Source organism: Geotrypetes seraphini, chromosome 9 (genome assembly GCF_902459505.1).
Source record: "Geotrypetes seraphini chromosome 9, aGeoSer1.1, whole genome shotgun sequence".
Lineage (NCBI taxonomy): Eukaryota > Metazoa > Chordata > Amphibia > Gymnophiona > Dermophiidae > Geotrypetes > Geotrypetes seraphini.
In genome coordinates this window covers 179968738-179990852 of record NC_047092.1, presented here as the reverse complement: position 1 = coordinate 179990852, position 22115 = coordinate 179968738, and the positions used below count along the sequence as shown (strand labels likewise).

Sequence of the window (22115 nt, the reverse complement as noted above, 5' to 3'; positions counted from 1 at the left end):
CGGGACACAATCAGTGAGTTTAGTGAATCTAGCCCAAAGTGTGAGACAAAGGGATAAAATATCCTATAACAATAAATGGGAACAAGTAGTTCCTGCAAACAGTACTGAAGCAGTAAGATTTCTGATAAAGCAAATTAAAAGAAAATGCCAAATGAGACAAAGAGACAGTAATGATGTAAAAAGCAGTCATTTCTGAAATGCATTCTGGCTAATTTACTGATTCTACACAGTTAAAAGTACACTTAAAAACTGGGAATGTTGCCTACAATTAGCAGGTAGCCTACAGCACTTCCATAGAGCAGCAGCATGTGTTACTAAAGCATGCATTAGAAGGATATGGGCTATGAATGCCCTTTTATGCCACGGGAACTTTAAATTCCACTCCTAGGGCATGTCACATTTTAAGGCTAGCCAGTAGGCGGATTGAAGCAGGGGCCATCACGTTGTGATGCTTAGAGTTCATTAAGCTTACAGATACTTGTTTTTGTTTGTTGAGTTCATAGTTCACCATAGCCACTCAGGATGCTGACAATTACCTTAACATTGCATCTCTCTTCTGAATGGCAAAGTCCATAGTCTGTTATTGAGAAAGACATGGGGGAAGCCACTGCTTGCCCTGGATCTGTAGCATGGAATGTTGTTACTCTTTGGGATTTAGCCAGGTACTAGGGACCTGGATTGGCCACCATGAGAATGGGCTACTGGGCTTGATGGGCCATTGGTCTGACCCAGTAAGGCTATTCTTATGTTTTTATGTTAATGTGGTAACTGCAAATTGTGCCAGCATATAACCACATAACCCTACAGTTATCACTTGGGAAAAACATTCAGCATAAAGCTATTCTTCATATTCTTTTTCTCAAATGTATATACTACATTATTCAATGCAGAAAAAAAGGATGCTATATTGGTGGAAAGAGGCAGATGCTAAAGACAAGAATCAACTCGAACAATTACCACACCTCAAACACAACAAAGCAGGAAAAAGTGACATCTTTGGGTGAACCTTTTTCACAACTCAGGCATTGTATCAATGACCTTATGGTCAGAATTCTAAGGTGGCTTCAAAACAATCCAGGTACGTTAAGAATTTTGAAATTAAAATGATGAAATATTGTTTATTGTTAGTTTCTATACTACTACTACTGACTGGGATGTCAATTCAGAGCAGTTTGTATGAGCTTCTGTAAAAGGTGTTACAATACTTAAGCGTCTGTGAAGGTGTTATAATACAGAGTTGCAAAGAGCTTCTGTGAGGTGTTACAATACATGGGCTCTATACAGATTTATAGGGGCTTCTGTAGCAGTGTTACAATACAGAGTTATTAATACCAGCATAAAATAGCATAATCAATCAATGATCCTACTTATGTTACCAGTACATCGATCGTCCTACTTAGATGTATATGTTCATATGTATATTGAGGCATTCACAATAGAATCTGGGGGTTTTATTAGTGAAATAGCTACAGGGGCCCACCTAAAAACTGGCATGCTCTAGATATGGCTGGCAGGGATCCCCAAGACCCACCATCTAAGATTTCCTTCTCTGAGGATCATAGAGTACAGTAATGGAGAACAGAAGAGTCACAGTGAGTATGTCTAATCAGTTTTCTATCCTCTTTGGAATGATTGTAGGTTTTCTATTATTTTATGACATTTTTTTTCCATTTTATCAGTTTTTTTATATATTGTAAACCGCTTTGATTTGTTTTATCAATTAAGTGATATATCAAATTAAAAACAAACAATAAACTCTGCACAAATTCTGCATTCAACAACAGTATTATTGGGTCAACATTGGCCCACCACATATGCAAGAAATGAGCTCTAGTGGCAACCCAACAACACTGCCACTGACTGCCAAACTTCAGAGATGCTCTGACTGCTGGAGGAGAAAGTCTTCAGCTAGCATTTAGTCCCACCAGCAAAAGTATTAATATTTTGACTAAGTGGGGGAGCAGAGGCCTAAGAGAACATTGTGTGCCCAACTTTTCGACACCTAGCTACACTACTGTTTCACATTATAAACTACTGTATATAGAAACAACAATTAAAACACAAACTATTATCTCAAAAACATAGCATCTGAAAAAAAGGGGGAAAGGGACTTATATACCCCTATCTGTCCCAGTGGGCTCACAATCTATCTAATAATGTACCTGGGGAAGTGGAGGATTAAGGCCCAAATTCTGTAACCAGCGCCTAAAGTTAGGCACCTATTTTGGAGGCACCCATCTAGATAGGCACCTATCCAAATTGAATAACAAGCTCAATTAAGCTTTTTAATCAGCACTAATTGAAACATAGGCGCCTATCAAGAAGGTGCGATTCTGAAACAAGGCGCCTCTAAAAATTTAGGTGGCCTTCAAAAAAAAAAAAATAGGCGGTATGCATGTTAGGTATGGGCGTGGCTACATGTTAGGCGCCTTCTTACAGAATCACTGCTTTTAAACGTGCTTAAGCGCTCAGCTAGGCGCCTAGCTTTTAGTTGTGCCTAGAGCTGGCCCCCTTCTTGGGCGCGATTCATTAAACAGCACCCAATTTTACTTGAATCGCGCTGAACAGTGCCTAATTAGGAGCCTAACGTTTGGGCGCGCCTTATAGAATTTGCCCTTCAGTGACTTACCCAGGGTCACGGGGGAGCACTGGATGTTTTCGGTTAGATACCTTTTCTTGTATGTTTTGAGCAATTGTGAGGAAAATGCACTACAAAGCAAGTTTGACGCAAAGGAAAAAGCAACTACAAGAAACAGATGTACTTGCACACTATAGTAGACCTTTTCTCCTTCACAACCAACAGACACAAATGAACTTTGTCTCTCCACCGGTCAGAGGTTGTAAATTTAAAAGTCATTACCAACATCTTCTGGCATATCAAGCAGCTTTATGGGGTAAAGACCTGGGACAATTGCTTGTGCCCACTACCTATGGGGAATTCAGGAAACGCCTAAAAAACACATCTGTTCCTGAAATACTTAGGAAACCAACCTATACAATCTCAATCCTCAACAAATGATCGCTAGAACTACCAATAATTAAGTCTGTACTTTGTTTATTCCATTTAATCTGTAACATTTAATTCTAAACAAAATCTATGAATAAGTCCTGTTTAAAAAATTTATTTTGAAGGAATGATAAACATTTATTAGAAGTTAATATGGTCAATTTAAATGTAATGACTATTTTACTGTGTTATAGTATTGTGTATTTACTGCATTTCTTCAATAAAATGTTATAAAGTAATCTGTAACATTTCTAAAAATTGTAAACCGCATAGAACTTTACAGTCCTGCGGTATATAAACTGTTATTATTTATTATTATTATTATTAGACCCTTAATCAAGCTCTTAGCCCTTTCAGGACCATAAGGATCGTAGGCCAATTTTTGTGGTTTTGACGACATTTTTATGGTAAAAAGGGCTTGCAGATGCCAAAAAATTGATTTTTTTTGTGAAATATCATTATTTTTTTTTTTTTAAATCAAACTTCTGGCTTATGGACAGTGTGGCAAGTGAATCTTCTCGTCAATCTAGCAACGACGCTAATGAATGAATGTCGGAACCAGTTTGTTTACATAAAGGCAGTATCATATGGAATCCATACATATCAAATTTAGAACTGTAGACTATCCCAATCAAAATTTATAGGATTTTAAAGTTATGGGACAAATATGTCCCTTGGTCCTGAAAGGGTTATTAAAGCAAAAGCCATCCTAAAATATTCCTTGCAGTCCAGAGAGCAAAGTCAGTGGAAACCCCAGACGGAGGTGACTACCCAAACCTATTTTTGTCAGAATATCCGGCACTACTGTCCATGGGGGGAGGGGGGCAACCCCTTATAGGCACCCTATCCCACTCTTCAGGAAGCATCGAGCCCGCACCTGAAGGGCAGAGCAGGGAGAGAGGCTCGACGACGTGTCACTGCGGGGCACCAGCATCCTCCAATCGCCCTTCAGAAAGGATGTCGGGGAGGGGGGGTGCAACCTTCGAATGCGCGAACAAAGCGAATTCAGCGCCGCCCCCCCCCCCCCCGAGGGCAAAAGCCGAAGGTAACGGGGAAGCCCCTTCCTTTCCGCAGCGCGCACTCACCCGCCACGCACGTGTCTAGGCGGCGGCCGCAGCCGCCTCGACATCACCTGCGCGCCATGCCCGGGACCCGCTCGCTCGCTCGATCCGCTTGACGCCGGCGGCGAGCTCGAGGACGGAGGAGGAGAAGAGCGCTGGGTCCCGCCGCCGGCCACCGAGGGACAGTGCGCACGCGACAGCCGGGCTTCAGGCGCTCACTCACACGCGCAGAGCAAGGGGCAGGATGTGACGTCACTCGCCCAACGAGTCCCTCGTCTCGGGGCGCGAGCTGCGCTGGGGTCGGGATGACGTCGGACAGATGCGCTTTCTCGCGCGCGCTCTCTCTCTCTCTCTCACCTGTTCGTATTGGCGCGGACTGGCCGCGAGGCGCCGGCTCCGCCCTCGGCGCGCGTCCCGCCGTCGCTAGGGTGACAGTTGCGGCAGACAGCTTTTGTGTAAGGGGATGTTGCTGCCGTAACTGATTTAGTTGCTCCCCCCCCCTCACTTCTCTTTCAACCGTCCCTAACTGCCTCTTCCCTTGTGACACTGTCTGAACGAGCTTGAGGTTTTCCCGACCGTTCCCCTTCGTAGACACACATTTCCCGCCATCTCAAAGCCCGGGTTGGAGAAAGGGGGAGGGGGAGGGCCTTTACCTCAGATAAAATTCATCATGTAAACCCAGTTGGGCCCCTGGTATTGGAGATGACCCGGTATATATTTGGACTTTTTGTAAACGAAAGTAAAAGGAATTATTTCTAAAGCCCAAACTGTACATTTTAACATGCAATAGACGGTCCCTGCTCAGAAGAGCTTACAATCTAATTTAGACAGGACATTGACCATCCTACTCCATTAGAAAACTTTTCCGCTTAAAATTCCCAGCATGCAACAATACAAGGTCTACCAGGCAGTGGCCTAGCAAGGGTGCCGCACGTGCATGCCCCTTCCCTTTCCCCATACCTCTTTAACGTTCAACCAGCAACCCCAGCCTGCTGCTCACACCAGTGTCTGCTCTTTCTCTTTTGTCACTTCCCAGGTACGGGTCCAGGAAGTGACGTCTGAAGAAGAGCCGACGCCAGCGCGAGCTGCAGGTTGGGGTTCCACTCACGCTGTGAATGTTAAAAAGGTACGGGGGAAGGGAAGTGGTGCGCACGCGTGATAGTGGAGGGGAAAGAGGAGAACGGATGCTGGCACCTGGGGCAGACCGCCCCCCCCCCCTTAATATACCGCTGCTACCGGGCAAATTACCTTATGCATCCAATATCAATTAGCAAAATGCTGGAACCAGCTACCACTTACACTATGAGCTTGTGACCACTATCTTAGTTTAAAAGCATTTCTCTACCAAGACAAGGAGCCAACCCTGAAGTAACTGAATGGCAATTGTAAAAGTCCATTTCTATACTGTCTAATGCAGTGTCCCTTCAGCCGTGACCCTGAGCCTGCAACTAGAGAATGACATGGTGGTTGTTACCCACGGGTAACCTGCCAAAACGGTGACCAAAAAAAAGAGGTCACCGCGAGATCGGGTACAAAGCCATTCACCGCCCCATGGAGCAGTGAATGGTTAGCATGCGTGGTGAAGAGCGTTCGATCCGGCAGCTCACTCACGCCAGCCATCTGGCCATGCATCTCCCTCCCTCCTTTTCCCTTACCTTCTCTTTTTGAAACTGGCAATTTCTATAAGGCTATGTGCTGTATTACAGCCGGAGCCTTGAAGTTGCGTCGCATTGCCTGCTGGAAAAGTCTCCTCCGACGCAACTTCCTGTTTCCGGTTGCATGGGAGGAGACTTTTCTAGCAGGCAACTCAACACGACTTCAAGGCTCCGGCTGTAATACAGCACATAGCCTTATAGAAATCGCCAGTTTCAACAAGAGAAAGGGAGGGAGGGAAATCCACGGCTGGCCGGCAGGAGGGAGCTGCTGGACCGCGTGAAGGGTGCTGGGGGTGGGAGGATGGGGAGTTGAAGACGGGGTGGTGAAAGGGACAGCGGGGACGGGGCGGTGAAGAGGACGGCAGAAACAGGGTGGTGAAGGGGACAGGGCGGTGAAGAGGATGGTGGTCCGGGGACGGGGCAGTGACGGGGACAGAATTTTTCCCCGTGTCATTCTCTACCTGCAACTACCACGCCATTGGGGGGTACAGTAGGAGGAGAGGTGCCAGCTGACTACCTATAAGACGTGCCTCTCACCGCGATAGGCACGTCCTGTAAGCAGTGAACTGGTGCTGGCACTTCCTCGCCGGTGTCTCGCAGCACACCTGTAATCTTGCTACAGCACACACACATTTTACGATACACTGGTCTAATACAACTCCTGGGACAAAACAAAGAGCCATTGATGTCCTTCCTACTTCTACTGTAACTATGACCTAACTGCATTAATAGTTGTACTGATATACCTGTACTAGCTACCATATTGAATGTCCGTGTCAAACTGTCCATATAATTTCCTGACTAACTGACCCAACCTCTTGTAATGTAATCCAACCTTCAACTGACTAGGTAAAGGCGAAATAGAAAACCTGATTAGCATAACATCTCTCAAAAGTATATCTACCCCCCCAAAAAAATAGCAATTAAAATTGATTGTTGCAGTTGTCTGCAGACACCTTTGAGAAAGCTTACATTTTATAGAATTGTTGCCCATATCAGTGCTAACAGGAAAATTAGTGTGTGGCCATTAATACAGAAAATATGATTTTTGACCATTTTACTTCTGTGGGAAAAATAGCCTCAATGTATGGGAAAGTCCTGCTAAGGACGTGCCAAGATCACCTTTTACTACAGTTTGGTAAAATGGCCTCTTAATTTGTACTGGTTCGTCATGTGTTTGTTTTTAAGAACACTTAAATATGTTGGACTCTTTTTTAACTGTAAATATTGCGATTGAATCAAAATTTTTATAAAACTTTATAATAAAAACAATCTAAATTACTATAAGGGGGATATAGGGGAAAATAGATTAGATATTTAAAATATATTTTGGAGGAACGATAAAATATGTATTCATATGGGTTTTTTTAATGAATTTTATTGTAATGAATATCTCTTTGTATCATTTTATTGTATATCTATTTGATTCCTTCAATAAAATGTTATAATATAAAACTTTAAACTTGATTAACTGGACATGGCCCTCTATATCTAAAGGATCATTTATCATTTTATACAACTCCAAAATACTGAGCTCTGGTCAAACATGAGAGAGGGCTTTTACTAGTGTTGCTTTGCCATTGCAGAATTTACCTTAAAGGTGATTCATTTGAACAGAGAGAATGATGTTTTTATATATTGATTACAATGATTTGTGACTCACTCCACTACTAGGACATTCAGAGGAAGGTACAGAGTAATTAACCAGTATAACAGCTACACGTCAATAGGGTATTTATATCAAAGGGAAAGAAAGCTTAACAGTTATCAAAACTGTGCGTTCATAGTAAAGCGAGAAGGGGACCAAACAGAATGAAGAATTGAGAATGCAATAAAAACACATTGATAGGAGCAGAGAAAGAAGGAGTTCCAATGACAGTTGTACACCGAGGATCAGTTTGAGATAATGCAGTGTGTCCTAATTTCCCAAAGTCTCCATGGAAATTGTTCTGTAGTCATGTCAGGTACAATAAGCTTGATGGAAGAGCCAGCTCTTTGGTAAGTGAGAAAATACCAAATTGACAGCAGCAAGTTTGGCCTCTCTCAGGAGAGTGCCAGAGCCTGGAGATATAGAAGAAAGTTTGCCTATAGGTTCTTGTCAGCTTGGAGTCTTCGACTACATGGGGCAGCTGAAGTGTTTCAGTTTCAGATCTTAATCTGTGAAGTTTGTAAAAGGGCAGGTCTTGGTCATTTAAAGATTTGAAGGCAACGCAGAGGGCTTTCAACTGAGTTTGGAAGAAGACTGGGAGCATATGCAGCACTGTTTCCCAAACCTTTAGCCAATGACCCCAGTTTAACATTTAAAAATTCATATGATCCTAATAACAAAACAAAATAGCAGACTTCCACTCCCTTCATCTCTCTCATTCACTTCCTTCCCCCCCTCCCCCAGGGTACGATTAAGGCATAGGCAAAACAGGACATGTGTCTAGAGCCCAAATGTTAAGGAGGGACTGCTTCACATGCACAATTCAATACTCAATAGCTCCTAAGGCAGATTTTTCAGCTCCTAACAAAAAAAAGATGGTGGGAGAAGAACTACCATTGCCTGCAGATGTCTCTTCCACCCATTTCCCTCTCCCTAGTGCATTGTTCTCCAGTTGTTACTAGGATTAAATGTTAGATGTACCAATATCAGGTTATGCTAGTATTGTACAGCCCAACACACACAAATCTAAATGAGACAAAAATACATATATTGTGAAAATTATCATGAGGTAGGAAAAAGCCTCATATCCCCTCCTCCAACCCAACAATATATTGAAATTGTAGATAAATAGGAGGCTTTATAGGGGTAAATGTAATCACTGGCATTAAAAAAAACCTCCTCATATTTCACTAAACAAAAGCCTTGTGCAATGCAATAAAATCCCTGAGTTGTTTACAAATGCATTGAGAGACTAGAAAGCAATTTATCAACTAGTGCTTAAATATTCTCATCAGGACAATGCTGGTTATGTCGAGAAGTATGTCAGGACGTACAGGTAATAAATCTCTTAGTGAAGCTCCGAGTCAGAAAACATGGCGGCTTCTCGTGATAATTTTCACAATATTAAGCCTGTTTACCAGTTGCCAGCTAATCCCTGCTTTGTTTCCATTCAGTGTTTTGGGAGATTATTTGTGAATTACTCCTTAGTACTTACATGTTATGTGTGTTTGCTGTGCTGCAAAACGTTTTGAGAGTGTGGTTGTGTAGTATTGTACAGTATAACAGAGCCTGGGTACCCATGTGAATTGTACTACAGACTCCTTGGGCAAATAAGTGGAGGTGCCCAGTTGTACAAGTGCCTCCTTAAACTGTGAGCCCTCTGACATGGAAATGCCTACTGTACTTGAATGTAAAAGGCATTCTTATGAAGAAAGGCTAAACAGGTGAGGATTTCCACCTTGATGAATGAGAAGGGACATGATTGACGTTTTCAGAGTCATGCATGGTCTGGAACAACTGAATAGGGAACAATTATTTATGTCAGGGCATTCCGTGGAGCTAACCAGTAGCAGATTTAAAATAAATTGATGAAGTAATAGTTATGGAATTTTTTTACTGTCAAATATGGTCAACATTAGTACTATAGCTCAGTTTTTTTAACGTTTTGGATAAGTTCTTGGCAGACAGGTCAATTCATAATTATTTGCCAGAGAGACTTGGAACACCAGATTGGAAAAGATGTTCAAATTCCACTAGTACTTTAGAACAGGATCTGTGAGAATAGATAGCCTGTTCGGAAATACATAACAGAAATGGACATTCGTGTCCTGGTTATAGCAAAGGCATCCATTTTAGAAAAACAGACATCAAAAATATCAACGGGGTGAAACAGGTACATGGGCATCTATGTGGGAGCACATGAACATCTGTGTTATGCAGCGACATATAGATCTGTCAGCCATTTTGAAACACAAGTGTCCATTTTACCTGAAGCTGTCACAGAGCCTGGTATTCTGTGCCAATTTCACTATCAGGATACATCGATCATTTGGAGATTAGGGGGGCTGAACTCCCTTAATCCCTCCAGTGGAGTTTTTCTAACACCTAGACAGCCCAGTTAGCAGGTCTAAATCTAGGTATCCATCTTTTTGGATATATTGTAGATGTCCATTCCCCGTCGGAAATGGAAAATAGACATCTAGATTTTGGGCCTTTCCTAGTTCCTCCCAAAACAAGACCAGACCACACCCCCTTGTCATATGGATATTCTTCAGGTTTAGACACCCATACCCTGGCTTAGTAAAATCAGGCTTTAGATGTCCATGCAATATGTAAAGTAAAGTAATGTAATGTATTGTAAGGTCATCGCCTGGAAATGTCCAGCTATCTTCTAATGTAATCCGCTTAGAACCGCAAGGTGCAAGCGGAATAGAAATCACTTATGTAATATGTCATGTAATGGATGTCTAAATGCTGGTGTATGGATGCTTAAAACCCCAAAACAGCATTTCTAAGATAAGCATAAGATCATAAGAATTGCTGCTGCTGGGTCAGACCTGTGGTCCATCGTGCCAAGCAGTCCGCTCATGTGGCGGCCCTCTGGTCAAAGACCAGCACCCTAACTGAGACTAGCCCTACCTGAGTATGTTCCGGTTCAGCAGGAACTTGTCTAACTTTGTCTTGAATCCCTGGAGGGTGTTTTCCCCTATGACAGACTTCGGAAGAGCGTTCCAGTTTTCTTCCACTCTCTGGGTGAAGAAGAACTTCCTTATGTTCATACGGAATCTATCCCCTTTTAACTTTAGAGAGTGTCCTCTCGTTCTCCCTACCTTGGAGATGGTGAACAGCCTGTCCTTATCTATTCCCTTAAGTACCTTGAATGTTTCGATCATGTCCCCTCTCAATCTCCTCTGTTCAAGGGAGAAGAGGCCCAGTTTCTCTAATCTTTCGCTGTACGGCAGCTCCTCCAACCCCTTGACCTGTTATTTGTACCACCTATACCAAAATACAAGAATCTAGATGGTTTCCATATTAAAAACATTGTGAACACTTCTAGAAAAGATCAACACACATACAAATATATATTAAAAATCAGTATGCTGCGTCCCGGGTCAGTGCTGCTCATACCAGTGTCGGCTCTTCCTCTGATGTCACTTCCTGGACTCGTGCCTAGGAAGTGACATCAGAGGAAGAGCTGACATGGCACCAGGAACATTAAAGAGGCAGCATCCTGGGGGTCGTGGGTTCAAACCCACGCTGCTCCTTGTGACCCTGGGCAAGTCGCTTAATCCCGCCATTGCCCCAGGTACATTAGATAGATTGTGAGCCCTCTGGGACAGACAGGGAAAAATGCTTGAGTACCTGAATAAATTAATGTAAACCATTCTCAGGTCCCCTGGGACAATGGTATAGAAAATTGAATGAATAATTAATAAATAAGCATTGCTATACTGGGACAGACTAAAAGCCCATCAAGTCCAGCATCCTGTGGCCAATCCAGGTCACTGACTAGTGCTGCTTATCCTAGAAATAAGCAGTGCACTATGAGAGTAATGAGCTAGAAGGTGCCAGTGAGGTTATAACAAAGGAGATAGACCTTGAAACAGCACTTCAGCAAAATTTGAGCCATGTCAGTTGTTGAATCCCCTGCCTGACTTTGATTCATAATTGAACTGTATGTATGTTTAATTCATTTATTATAATGTTGTAATAAAATTAAAACAACAAGGGGAAATTAAAGGGAAAAAGAGGGTAAGAGGGGTTGGAAACTAAGGGAATGGATTGAGAGATATAATTGGTAATTTGAAAAATTTATTTTGAAGGAATGATAGATATATGTTGGAAGTTGATATGATAAATTTAAATGTAATGATTATTTTATTATATTATTATATATTTATTGCATTTCTTCAATAAAAAGTTATATATAAAATAATGGGGGGGAGAGGGGGGAAGGGAAGGGTGGAAGGTAAAAGGGGGTATATATTGATAGTTGTAATAGGTAATTTAAAAATTTATTTTGAAGAAATGAATGACGTGATGAGATGGTAAAATGGTAAATTTATTATGTAATGATTATTTTATTGCATTATATTATTGGATATTTATTGGATTTCTTCAATAAAATGTTATAAAGTAAAAAGATAAGTAAATATTTTTATTATTGAAAATGTTTTTTTTAATATATTGGAAGGGAATGGGAACTTATATACTGCCTGTTTATTGCTTTGGCATTTCAAAGCTGGCATTCAAAGTTCCGAAAAGAAATCAAAACACTACTATCCAAAAAACACATCCCATCAACTTAATTATCCCCTTTTTCCTATCCCTTCTGTATATTCTTCGCGAACTTACCACCCTTCTGGTAACATCTATTCAATGTCTCTATACTGAATCCTCAATACATAACCGGATTCCAGCTTCTTTTAAAGTATTGTAACCTACTAGATAGGTCTCCTCAATGTTTCAAAACGTCCGAAACCTCAATATGCAACCTAAAACCAGCTGTGTTCAATGTAATGTAATCTCCTGGAAATGTCCAGCTATCTTCTAATGTAATCCGCTCAGAACCGCAAGGCGGAATAGAAATCGCTTATGTAATTTAATGTAAAGTGGTGGGCATAGAGGATTAAGTGACTTGCCCAGGGTCGCAAAGAGCAGCATCGGGATTTGATCTCACAACCTCTGGGTGCAGAGGCAGCAACTCAACCAGTGAGCCACAGCCCTTATGAAAATGTTATGAGAAGAATTATGGGAGCCAATGACAAGCTGATGTCTTTGATCCTATTGGTGAAGACTTTTTAAACCAGTATGGTGGGCATCGCTGAGGTCCCGATAGAAGAAAATAAGCTAGATGTGTATAATTAAATATACAGTATGAAGCAGTGAATATTGTCTAGTGGTCTGTGGAAAGCTATGAAACAGATCATACCTGAAAATAGTGGTTCTCAGACCATGAGTCATAATTGGCTTTGAAGTGGGTCCAAAACCCAGCTCCATTAGGAAATTCAAGATCGAAGATCAAGACAAAAGAACAGTTTGTTCACTATTATTAACTTGGAAGCAAACAAACTAGGTATGGATTCCATCATGGCTGTGCATGACCTCCTGCACAAGGCTCTGAGACAGACCATGTTAATCGCAATAACTTCAAGTTATTGCGATTCATCTGAGTTTCCATTATTTCCTATGGAGAAATTCACTTTGATACACAAGTGCTTTGGATTACAAGCATGCTTCTGGAACGAATTATGCTCGCAAACCAAGGTTTGACTGTATATAATAGCTCAACACCTATAAAAAGTGATGGGCCCATAAAGGCCCCCCAAAATGTAGCTTAAGTTTAGTGACTGGAATATGCTAGCTTTGGGAGTGTGAACGTGCTGCAAAGTATAGGAGGAAATGTATTTTTATCTCTCCAGTGTTGTACTGCAGGTAAAGTCCAGCTTCTCCGGACTTCCAGTTCAGTTCTTGTCCGCATATTTTTATTTCTAATATGTGCTCATTTAAGGCTCTAGCTCTGCTTATCAAACATTCTGTGGCTGTGACCTCATGATCTCCTTAAATTCTGCATTTCTACATAGCCAGCCAGAGTACGCTACGCTGTAAACATCATAGCTATCAGTTATATCAGGTTTGGAGACAAATTAAGCATTTTTCCAAACCGCAATGCAATCACTTCAAATCAGTACTTGCGATTTAAACTTCCTGCCTATTGTGAAGCTGTAATTCCTCTAATTTATGGAGGCTTTCTTACTGCACCATATTGTGGCAGCACCGGTGCAGTGAGATGGTTTTAATACAAATGGAAGTTATTATTGCTTCTGAAGGTACTGCTTATCCTAGGGGGACACTGCCTGGCTGTGCAACTGGAGTACAAAGTCTAGGCCTTTTTATTAATATATTGTTACTATAGGTCAGTGTTAGAAGGAAATGAGAAAATGCTGCTTCTTAGTACTAGCTACCCCTATAAAAAGTCATGACTGACATTCTGAGCCCCTTATGTATAATTTCCAACATCTATTGGATTAAGAAATAAGAACATCAGCAAATGGATTTTTATAAAACCTACCTAATTAAGATTTAATTTAACTAGTCAGTGCCCTGGCCAGAGGATGCCGTCAGAAGTGGGACTGATTCAAAATGCAGGTCTGATCAACTGTGCTTCTTGATCAAGACTGAAGATTTTCTAGTACATTCTAAGCCCATCTCTTCTCAAGCTGAGTCTGTGAAACCCAAATTAGAACCTGGGACACTGGTCTACTAACCAACGGTACAAAAGAATATCACTTTGACTCTTTGGGAGAACATAACATAACATAAAAATCGACTTCTAGACCTCATAACCTTGCAGATCTGCGCGGTTTACAAAAGATTACATCTACTTAACAACTGAACAATCATCATGAAATTTAATTACTCCAAAATCTAGAGAATAAGTAAGTTTTCAAACGTTTTCTAAATTCCAGCTATGAAGATGACATAAGAGATAGTTGTTTGAATTCTTTGTCCCAACTGGCAGCCTGATATGAAAGTATACATTCATGAAATCTACAACCCTTCACCGATGGAAAAACAAAAAAAGCATGAGTTTTACGTGAATGTTTTTGAGTAGCAAAAGAAAATTAATTAATCAGATAAGCTGGAGATTGACCCAACAAGAGAACGTGGAACCTGAGCCCCATTTTGAATTATGGCAGCAGGATTAACTTTTTCTGCTGTTTCCATAACCTGCAACACATTGGAAGGGTATCACCTACAAGTTGCTTGAGAGAAGGGATTGCAAGAGGCACATAGATTTCCTAAGGGGAGATATGATAAAGGTCTATAAAATACTGAGTGAAGTGGAATGGGTAGATAGGAACCACTTGTTTGCTCTTTCCAAAAATATAAGGACTACGAGACATGTAATTAAACTCTGAAATCCATTGCCAGAAAATGTGTTAAAAGTTCTTAGCATAGCAGGGTTTAAAAAAGGTTTGCCCAAATCCCCCCCCCCAAAAAAAAAGCCCTTAAGCCATTATTAAGATGGGAAAATTCAAGTTTCAAGTTTAATAAAATTTTGATTAATCGCTTTATCTGGATTCAAAGCGATATACATCATGATAAAATTACATTATTAAAATTATTACTACAATAGATAAAACAAACTCAACTTTAGACAAATGCGACAAACTGGAAACATAAGGAATTAAGGGGGGAATTTACATTGGTGAGGCCCCACTTGGAGTATTGTGTTCAGTTTTGGAGACCGTATCTGGCGAAAGACGTAAGAAGACTTGAGGCGGTCCAGAGGAGGGCGACGAAAATGATAGGAGGCTTGCGCCAGAAGACGTATGAGGAGAGACTGGAAGACCTGAATATGTATACCCTAGAGGAAAGGAGAGACAGGGGAGATATGATTCAGACGTTCAAATACTTAAAGGGTATTAACGTAGAACAAAATCTTTTCCAGAGAAAGGAAAATGGTAAAACCAGAGGACATAATTTGAGGTTGAGGGGTGGTAGATTCAGGGGCAATGTTAGGAAATTCTACTTTACGGAGAGGGTGGTGGATGCCTGGAATGCGCTCCCGAGAGAGGTGGTGGAGAGTAAAACTGTGACTGAGTTCAAAGAAGCGTGGGATGAACACAGAGGATTTAGAATCAGAAAATAATATTAAATATTGAACTAGGCCAGTAACTGGGCAGACTTGCACGGTCTGTGTCTGTGTATGGCCGTTTGGTGGAGGATGGGCTGGGGAGGGCTTCAATGGCTGGGAGGGTGTAGATGGGCTGGAGTGGGTCTTGACGGAGATTTTGGCAGTTGGAACTCAGGCACAGTACCGGGTAGAGCTTTGGATTCTCGCCCAGAAATAGCTAAGAAGGAAAAAAAAAAAAAAAATTTAAATTGAATCAGGTTGGGCAGACTGGATGGACCATTCGGGTCTTTATCTGCCGTCATCTACTATGTTACTATGTTACATTGTATTAAAAGTCTGGAGAGACATATAGGGAAAGAACATGAGGAAGGGTAGGGTGATTGAAAAAAGAGAAAAAAATGATTTCTGATTTTTTAAAAATCAAATTATAATTAATTTATAAATGCATCATTGAAAAGAAAAGTTTTCAATTTACTTTTGAATTTTTCTATATTCACTGCTTATTTCTGGAATAAGCAGCATAAAATCTGTTTTTCTCTTTTGAGATATTGCCATGCAATCTGGATTAGTTACTGTTGGAAAAAGGATACTGGGCATGAATGACCTTCAGTCTTTCCCAATATGGCACAACTTATGTTGTTCATAAACCAATCAGATTTCATTTGAGATAAAGTGCTTTCTAAATGTGAGTGTCCTCCCATGTAGCTTCCCTTTCCCTCTTCTGGGTTCAAAGGGTAATTGTGGAGATGCTTTACTTAATATGCTAATAACTGTTGATAGGTGTTATATTTGCATATTTTGCTCTGTGTGGATATAGCTTTCTTTAAAAACTCGTGGTCATCTGAGTTTGTGGTTTTTAGTCTTGGGACAGGGGTGACATTCTTATTCACACCAGTCCTGTCTGTGTAGCAACCCTATAAATTGAGTTAATTCACTGACATGTCAGAACTGTTGTAGTATGTATACATTTAAAATGTTTCCAAGAACTGAAAACACTTGGCAGTGTGAGCGGAAAGACCGATTGGGATGAGAGTCTGTTTATTGCTTTGAAACCTCAGTTGGCTGTGATGTACAAGTGGGGCTGAAAGGATGGCTTCCGATCTGATTTGATAAATTATTTGCCAAAGAGTTTGGTGAGTGTTATTTAAAGCAGCCTCTTCACTTTAAGAAATAAGGTAGTATTTTTTAAAAGTATTGTAAGCAGAAAAAATTGGATTTTCTCCCTGAAGGATTTCTACTGTTTTCAGGTTTCCAACTCAAGCTACTTCAAAAGACTGAGGACTAGATGCACTAAACACAGTCAAGTTTTTGGCCAATTCCAAAACAGCGATCGATACTAAATGTACATGCAGATGTTTTGCGCTGAGGTTTGCCGTAATCCCTGTCCGATCGCTGTGAGAGTGATTCTCAAACATGCGCAGAATAGTCCAGTTGATATAGCGATAATGTACGCGTGCGTCAGATTTACTGCATCAGTCATAGGCGCCATCATCAGTTCCTCTTCCAGGAAAAGGGCAGCCTGCATAACGTGGAGCCTACAACCGCCATCCATAATGTTGACCGTTGGAGCACAAAGCACATGCAGTTAACAAATACTGGTATTTCACACAATTTTAAATAGTACACGAGGGCAATCCCTTGATGCAGTATGGAGGGGTGGAGAGGTAGCAGCAGACTACGCAAATGTGGGGCATAAATGAGAGTAGTGCTATATAAAATTCTGGCCCAGCTCCTACATATTTTAATCATGAGGGACAAAAATTTTCGCTTTCTCGCGGCATCCATATTTTCACAGCCCTCTATTTTATATTTTACGCTGTTGACAGAAATGCATAACATACGCCTTCAACATACATAGAAACATAGAAGATGACGGCAGATAAGGGCCATAGCCCATCAGGTCTGCCCACTCTACTGACCCACCCCCAAGTCTACTATCCTAGGGATCCCACTCCCGGTGACAGGTTCCCTTGGCTTAACCCTCTAAGGGATCCCACATGGGCATCCCATTTGCTCTTAAATTCTTGCACGCTGTTTGCCTCGATCACCTGCACCGGGAGCTCGTTCCAAGAATCAACCACTCTCTCGGTGAAGAAATATTTCCTGGTGTCGCCAGGAAATGTCCCGCCTCTGAGTTTGAGCAGATGCCCTCTTGTGGCTGAGGGTCCTTTGAGAAAGAGAATCTCTTCTTCCATCTCGATACGGCCGGTAATATACTTAAACGTCTCGATCATGTCTCCTCTCTCCCTACGTTCCTCAAGTGAGTACAGCCGCAAATTTTTCAGCCTTTCCTCGTACGATAGATCCTTGAGCCCCGAGACCATCCTGGTGGCCATCCGTTGCACCGACTCTACTCTCAGCACATCTTTTCGGTAGTGTGGCCTCCAGAATTGCACACAGTATTCCAAATGAGGTTTCACCATGGTTCTGTATAAAGGCATTATGACTTCAGGCTTCCGGCTGACGAAACTCTTGCGGATACAACCTAACAACTGTCTTGCCTTAGATGAAGCCTTCTCCACATGATCAGCAGTTTTCATGTCTGCGCTGATGATCACTCCCAAGTCTCGTTCTGTTGAAGTTCTAGCTAAGGTCTCACCATTCAAGGTGTAAGTTCTGCACGGATTTCTGCTGCCGAGGTGCATGATCTTGCTCACAATGCGTATATAACACGTATAAGTCCCTACTGCATTGTAAAAATTGTATTTATGGTATAAATGTTATAAAAACTATTATTATCAGGGCTGAACATTTGGTAGGACACGTAAGCAACTGGTCTTGATTTTTCGCTTTTTTCGGATCGCTACAGGTGATCGCTATTTTTGTGCATGGTGAAATGATGTTAGAGCATCGATCGGTCAGCTTCTTTGCATGGCATTTTAATATTAACAACCTAATTTGCTTTGCCGGATCGGTAAATGAGCGCTCATAGAAACATAGAAATAGACGGCTCGCTTCCCTACAGCTTAGATTGCGCTAAACGCTATGCATCCTATTTTATACCTACTGTATGGGCCACTTGGCACTTAGCACACACCAAACTTTAGCAAAAGGCCCCCTGAATATGTTGAAAATGGATGCAAACCCTGTAGAGAGGTTTCTTTTGTACTCCTAAGGTATTCTGGGTAGGAGACAGGTTTACCAAACATTGACATGTCAGATCTACAGTGTTCAGCGTCACCTTCTGTCCCCTGAAAAGTTGGCAAATAGCACCATGAGTAGCTGAATTCATGTCACTGTAACATCTTTATGACTCTGTACTCTCACCATTGGTGTGGCTCCAGTTTTGCAAGGCAGCGTGTACGGTGCTATCTTTTGTACATGGGACATGGAAACCTGGCAAGGCTCAGAGGAAGTGGGAAGTTACTCCATGGAACATTCTGACCTTTCATGCTGGATTTAAAGTTATTTAGCACAGGTGTTACAATAAATGATCCAAAACATTCACATCTACCCTGAGTTCCAACTAACCTTAGTTATGGAGATGTTTGTTTAAAAAAATATTCTACAAAAATCTCCACAAACTATAAAGAGTAAAAGTTGTTTATTGCCAGTAAAGGGTATTATATTCCCTTCTTTTAAAAGTGTAGCTTATGCATATTACAATATTGGTTACAAAAAGATCCTCCAAATTATTGGCATTGGAGGAATCAATTTCATTGTTTAATTTTATTTGAGGTTTTTGAGGTTCGTAAATTTCCTAAAAGAACACGATTATTTTTAAAAATCTGGGATCCTTATATACAAAAATTATCCTCGAAAGCAAGAAGTATGATTCTTAATACTTTATATTAGATTTAAATAAATGTGGGGGTTTTTTTTGTTTGTCTTTAAAAGGTACAAGTCTCCCTAGAGCTGCTTATAACACATTAGTCTGTTAAGTGAAGCATGTAATGTATCTCTTCTCTGCTTACAGGGAATGTTAGAAATCAGTGGCATAAGTTCAAATTCAAAGGCCTCAAGCAAAGCTTCCCACTCAAAGAAGAGCCAAGGGGATCCCCCTCGGAGGAGCAGTCTACTCTTCAGATCTTCCAACCTTTCCTGCTTCCTCCTCCCACCCCACTCCAGGGAGAGGCTGAGGAGCACAAAGGTTGAGAAGGAAATAAAGAGACTTTGTGATCATGTTTGAATCTTGCCTCTGCCAAAGGTACTGTAATTACTGTTCCTGTAAATTTCTTAAAGAAACTTTAAAGTCCATTTGTTGGTTCAGAACACCAAACTTGGAGTGCTTTGCCTGACTAGCTACAAGGAATGTGGTGAACCTGCCTGTGGCCTCCTGGCTTTTTAGTCACTCCAGGCAGCAAGTAATCATAAGAACATAAGCAGTGCCTCTGCTGGGTCAGACCAGAGGTCCATCATGCCAGGACCTGTATAGTAACCCTCTATCTATACCTTTCTATCCCCTTTTCCTTCAGAAAGTTGTCCAATCCCTTCTTGAACTCCAATACCGTACCCTGTCCTATCACTCCCTCTGGAAGCGTGTTCCAGGTGTCCACCACCCGTTGGGTGAAGAAGAACTTCCTAGCATTGGTTCTGAATCTGTCTCCTTTTAATTTTTCCGAATGCCCTCTCATTCTTGTAGTTGTCGAAAGTTTGAAGAATCTGTCCCTCTCCACTTTCTCTATGCCCTTCATGATTTTATAAGTCTTCAATCCTTTATGTGAATTGTTCCCCTCAAACACCAGGGCCACTCATTACATTAACAATAAAATAAACAGCATTTTAAAGATCCCTTAGGCATCTGATATGTATCCCCTAAAGCAGGGGTGTGTGAAAGTCCCTCCTCGAGGGCCACAATCCAGTCAGGTTTTTAGGATTTCCCCAATGAATATGCATGAGATCTATTTGCATGCACTGCTTTCATTGTATGCTAATAGATCTCATGCATATTCATTGAGGAAATCCTGAAAACCTGACTGGATTGCGGCCCTTGAGGAGGGACTTTGACACCCCTGCCCTAAAGGGAGACTTTGTGGTAGTTCATAGCAATGTATACAGTTATTGATACAGGAACTTTCCCTACTAGTCTCTTCCCTTGTCTATTTTGAATCTGTTCCATGCTGACAACTCCACAACTGTAGCAGGGGCTTAGCCAAGGGGGAGCCTTGAGGGCCTGGCACAACCCACTTTGAGCTAGGCCCCCTCCAGAACTCCAGTTCCCTCTTTTACCTTTCTGGTGGGGATACTGAGCCCCACCAGTCAAATAATTACAAGGTCGCTGCTCCCCGCTGTTTTCTTTCCTGCTCCAAGGCAGCTACTCGGTTTTCCCTTTGTGCCTTCAGTGCCCACTACTGATTGGACCAGACTTCAGCACAGGACAGCGCCTTCGGTCAAGTAGTGCTGGCCAAACTGCCTTTTACCTAAAAGCTCTCACTTTTGACTGTGCATTCTGCTTTAAGGACTAAAACAATATATGAGTGAACATCCCTAAGCTTCAGAGTCACCTACTTGGGTGTCTTACCTGTTGATGAAAACGTAATGTTGCTCAACGGTGAAAACAGAAACAGATGTTTTCTGTAGACAGCAGGACTGTTAAGTCACTCAGTACCTTCCAGCTCACCAAGAATTGTTTAACTACCTTGAACTTTGGAACCAAGGAGTTGATTAGACTGCTGTGCACAAAAACCAGCATGCTTAGAACATTACACTAAAGTTCTGAACTATGAGAAATCAGTTCTGTCTTGTTATTGTCAGATGATATCACCCACTAGTGACAATAATAAGACAGAACTGTTTTCTCATAGTTCAGAACTTTAGTGTAATGTTCTAAGCATGCTGGTTTTTGTGTACAGCAGTCTAATCAACTCCTTGGTTCTAAAGTTCAAGGGCGAACAGAATGATAAATGATAAAGAATGATAAAGAAATGGATCACGAACAGATCGGAGAAGGTTATCATGCTGCTGTACCGGGCCATGGTGTGCCCTCAACTGTAGTACTGCGTCCAGCACTGGTCACCATACATGAAGAAGGACACGGTACTACTCGAAAGGGTCCAGAGAAGAGCGACTAAGATGGTTAAGGGGATGGAGGAGCTGCCGTACAGCGAAAGATTAGAGAAACTAGGCCTTTTTTCCCTCGAACAGAGGAGATTGAGAGGGGACATGATTGAAACATTCAAGGTACTGAAGGGAATAGACTTAGTAGATAAGGGCAGGTTGGGAGAACGAGAGGGCACTCTCTAAAGTTAAAAGGGGATAGATTCGGTACGAAAATAAGGAAGTTCTTCTTCACCCCAGAGAGTGGTGGAAAACTGGAACGCTCTTCCAGAGTCTGTCGTAGGGGCAAACACCCTCCAGGGATTCAAGACAAAGTTAGATAAGTTCCTGCTGAACCAGAACGTATGCATGTAGGGCTAGTCTCAGTTAGGGCGCTGGTCTTTGACCAGAGTGCCGCCGCGTGAGCTGACTGCTGGGCACAATGGACCACTGGCAGTAGCAATTCTTATGTTCTTATTCAGGCACTAGTGTGCAACAGTCTCAAACTCGCAGCTCGCCAGTTACTATTTTGAGGCCCTCCACAAGTGTCCGGCAGCCTCTGTAACCTCACGCAAGCGCTTTCCTGCGTCAGTATGCAATTGTGAGGTGGAATCCAATCGCGTGCAGATGCAGGAGAGCGCTTGCGTGAGGTTACAGCAGGGAGGCGGGCAACGTTCCAGAATGCGCAGCTTGGAGCAATGGTTGGAGGCAGCGCAGCTTGTGCTGGAGGAGGTGAGAGCTGTTGATACTTTTTCACTTTCTACATGTTGCACTGCTTTCAGCTGTGCATCGCTGAAATGATCAGAAGCAATTAAGGAAAGATTTATAAACTATAATATAGTTTATA

At 41.8% G+C, this 22115-nt stretch overlaps 1 protein-coding gene and 1 long non-coding RNA gene across 4 annotated transcripts in view; one reads left to right on the top strand and one right to left on the bottom strand.

Moving 5' to 3' along the window:
• ATP13A3 (ATPase 13A3) overlaps positions 1-4408 on the bottom strand; it is a 164198-nt gene extending 159790 nt beyond the window's left edge. The window contains exon 1 of one of the 3 annotated variants that reach the window (XM_033958171.1): positions 4093-4408. The gene's annotated coding sequence lies outside the window, so the exon portion shown is untranslated. Of the gene's footprint in view, positions 1-3884; positions 4010-4092 lie in introns of those variants that run through there. The other 2 variants (XM_033958170.1, XM_033958169.1) reach the window with 2 other exon arrangements.
• A 3-nt stretch (positions 4409-4411) lies between these two features.
• On the top strand, positions 4412-19677 carry LOC117366609. The gene is made up of 3 exons (XR_004540618.1): positions 4412-4523; positions 5105-5194; positions 19209-19677. It is a non-coding gene; the product is annotated as an uncharacterized LOC117366609 (long non-coding RNA).
• The last annotated feature ends 2438 nt before the right edge of the window (positions 19678-22115 follow it).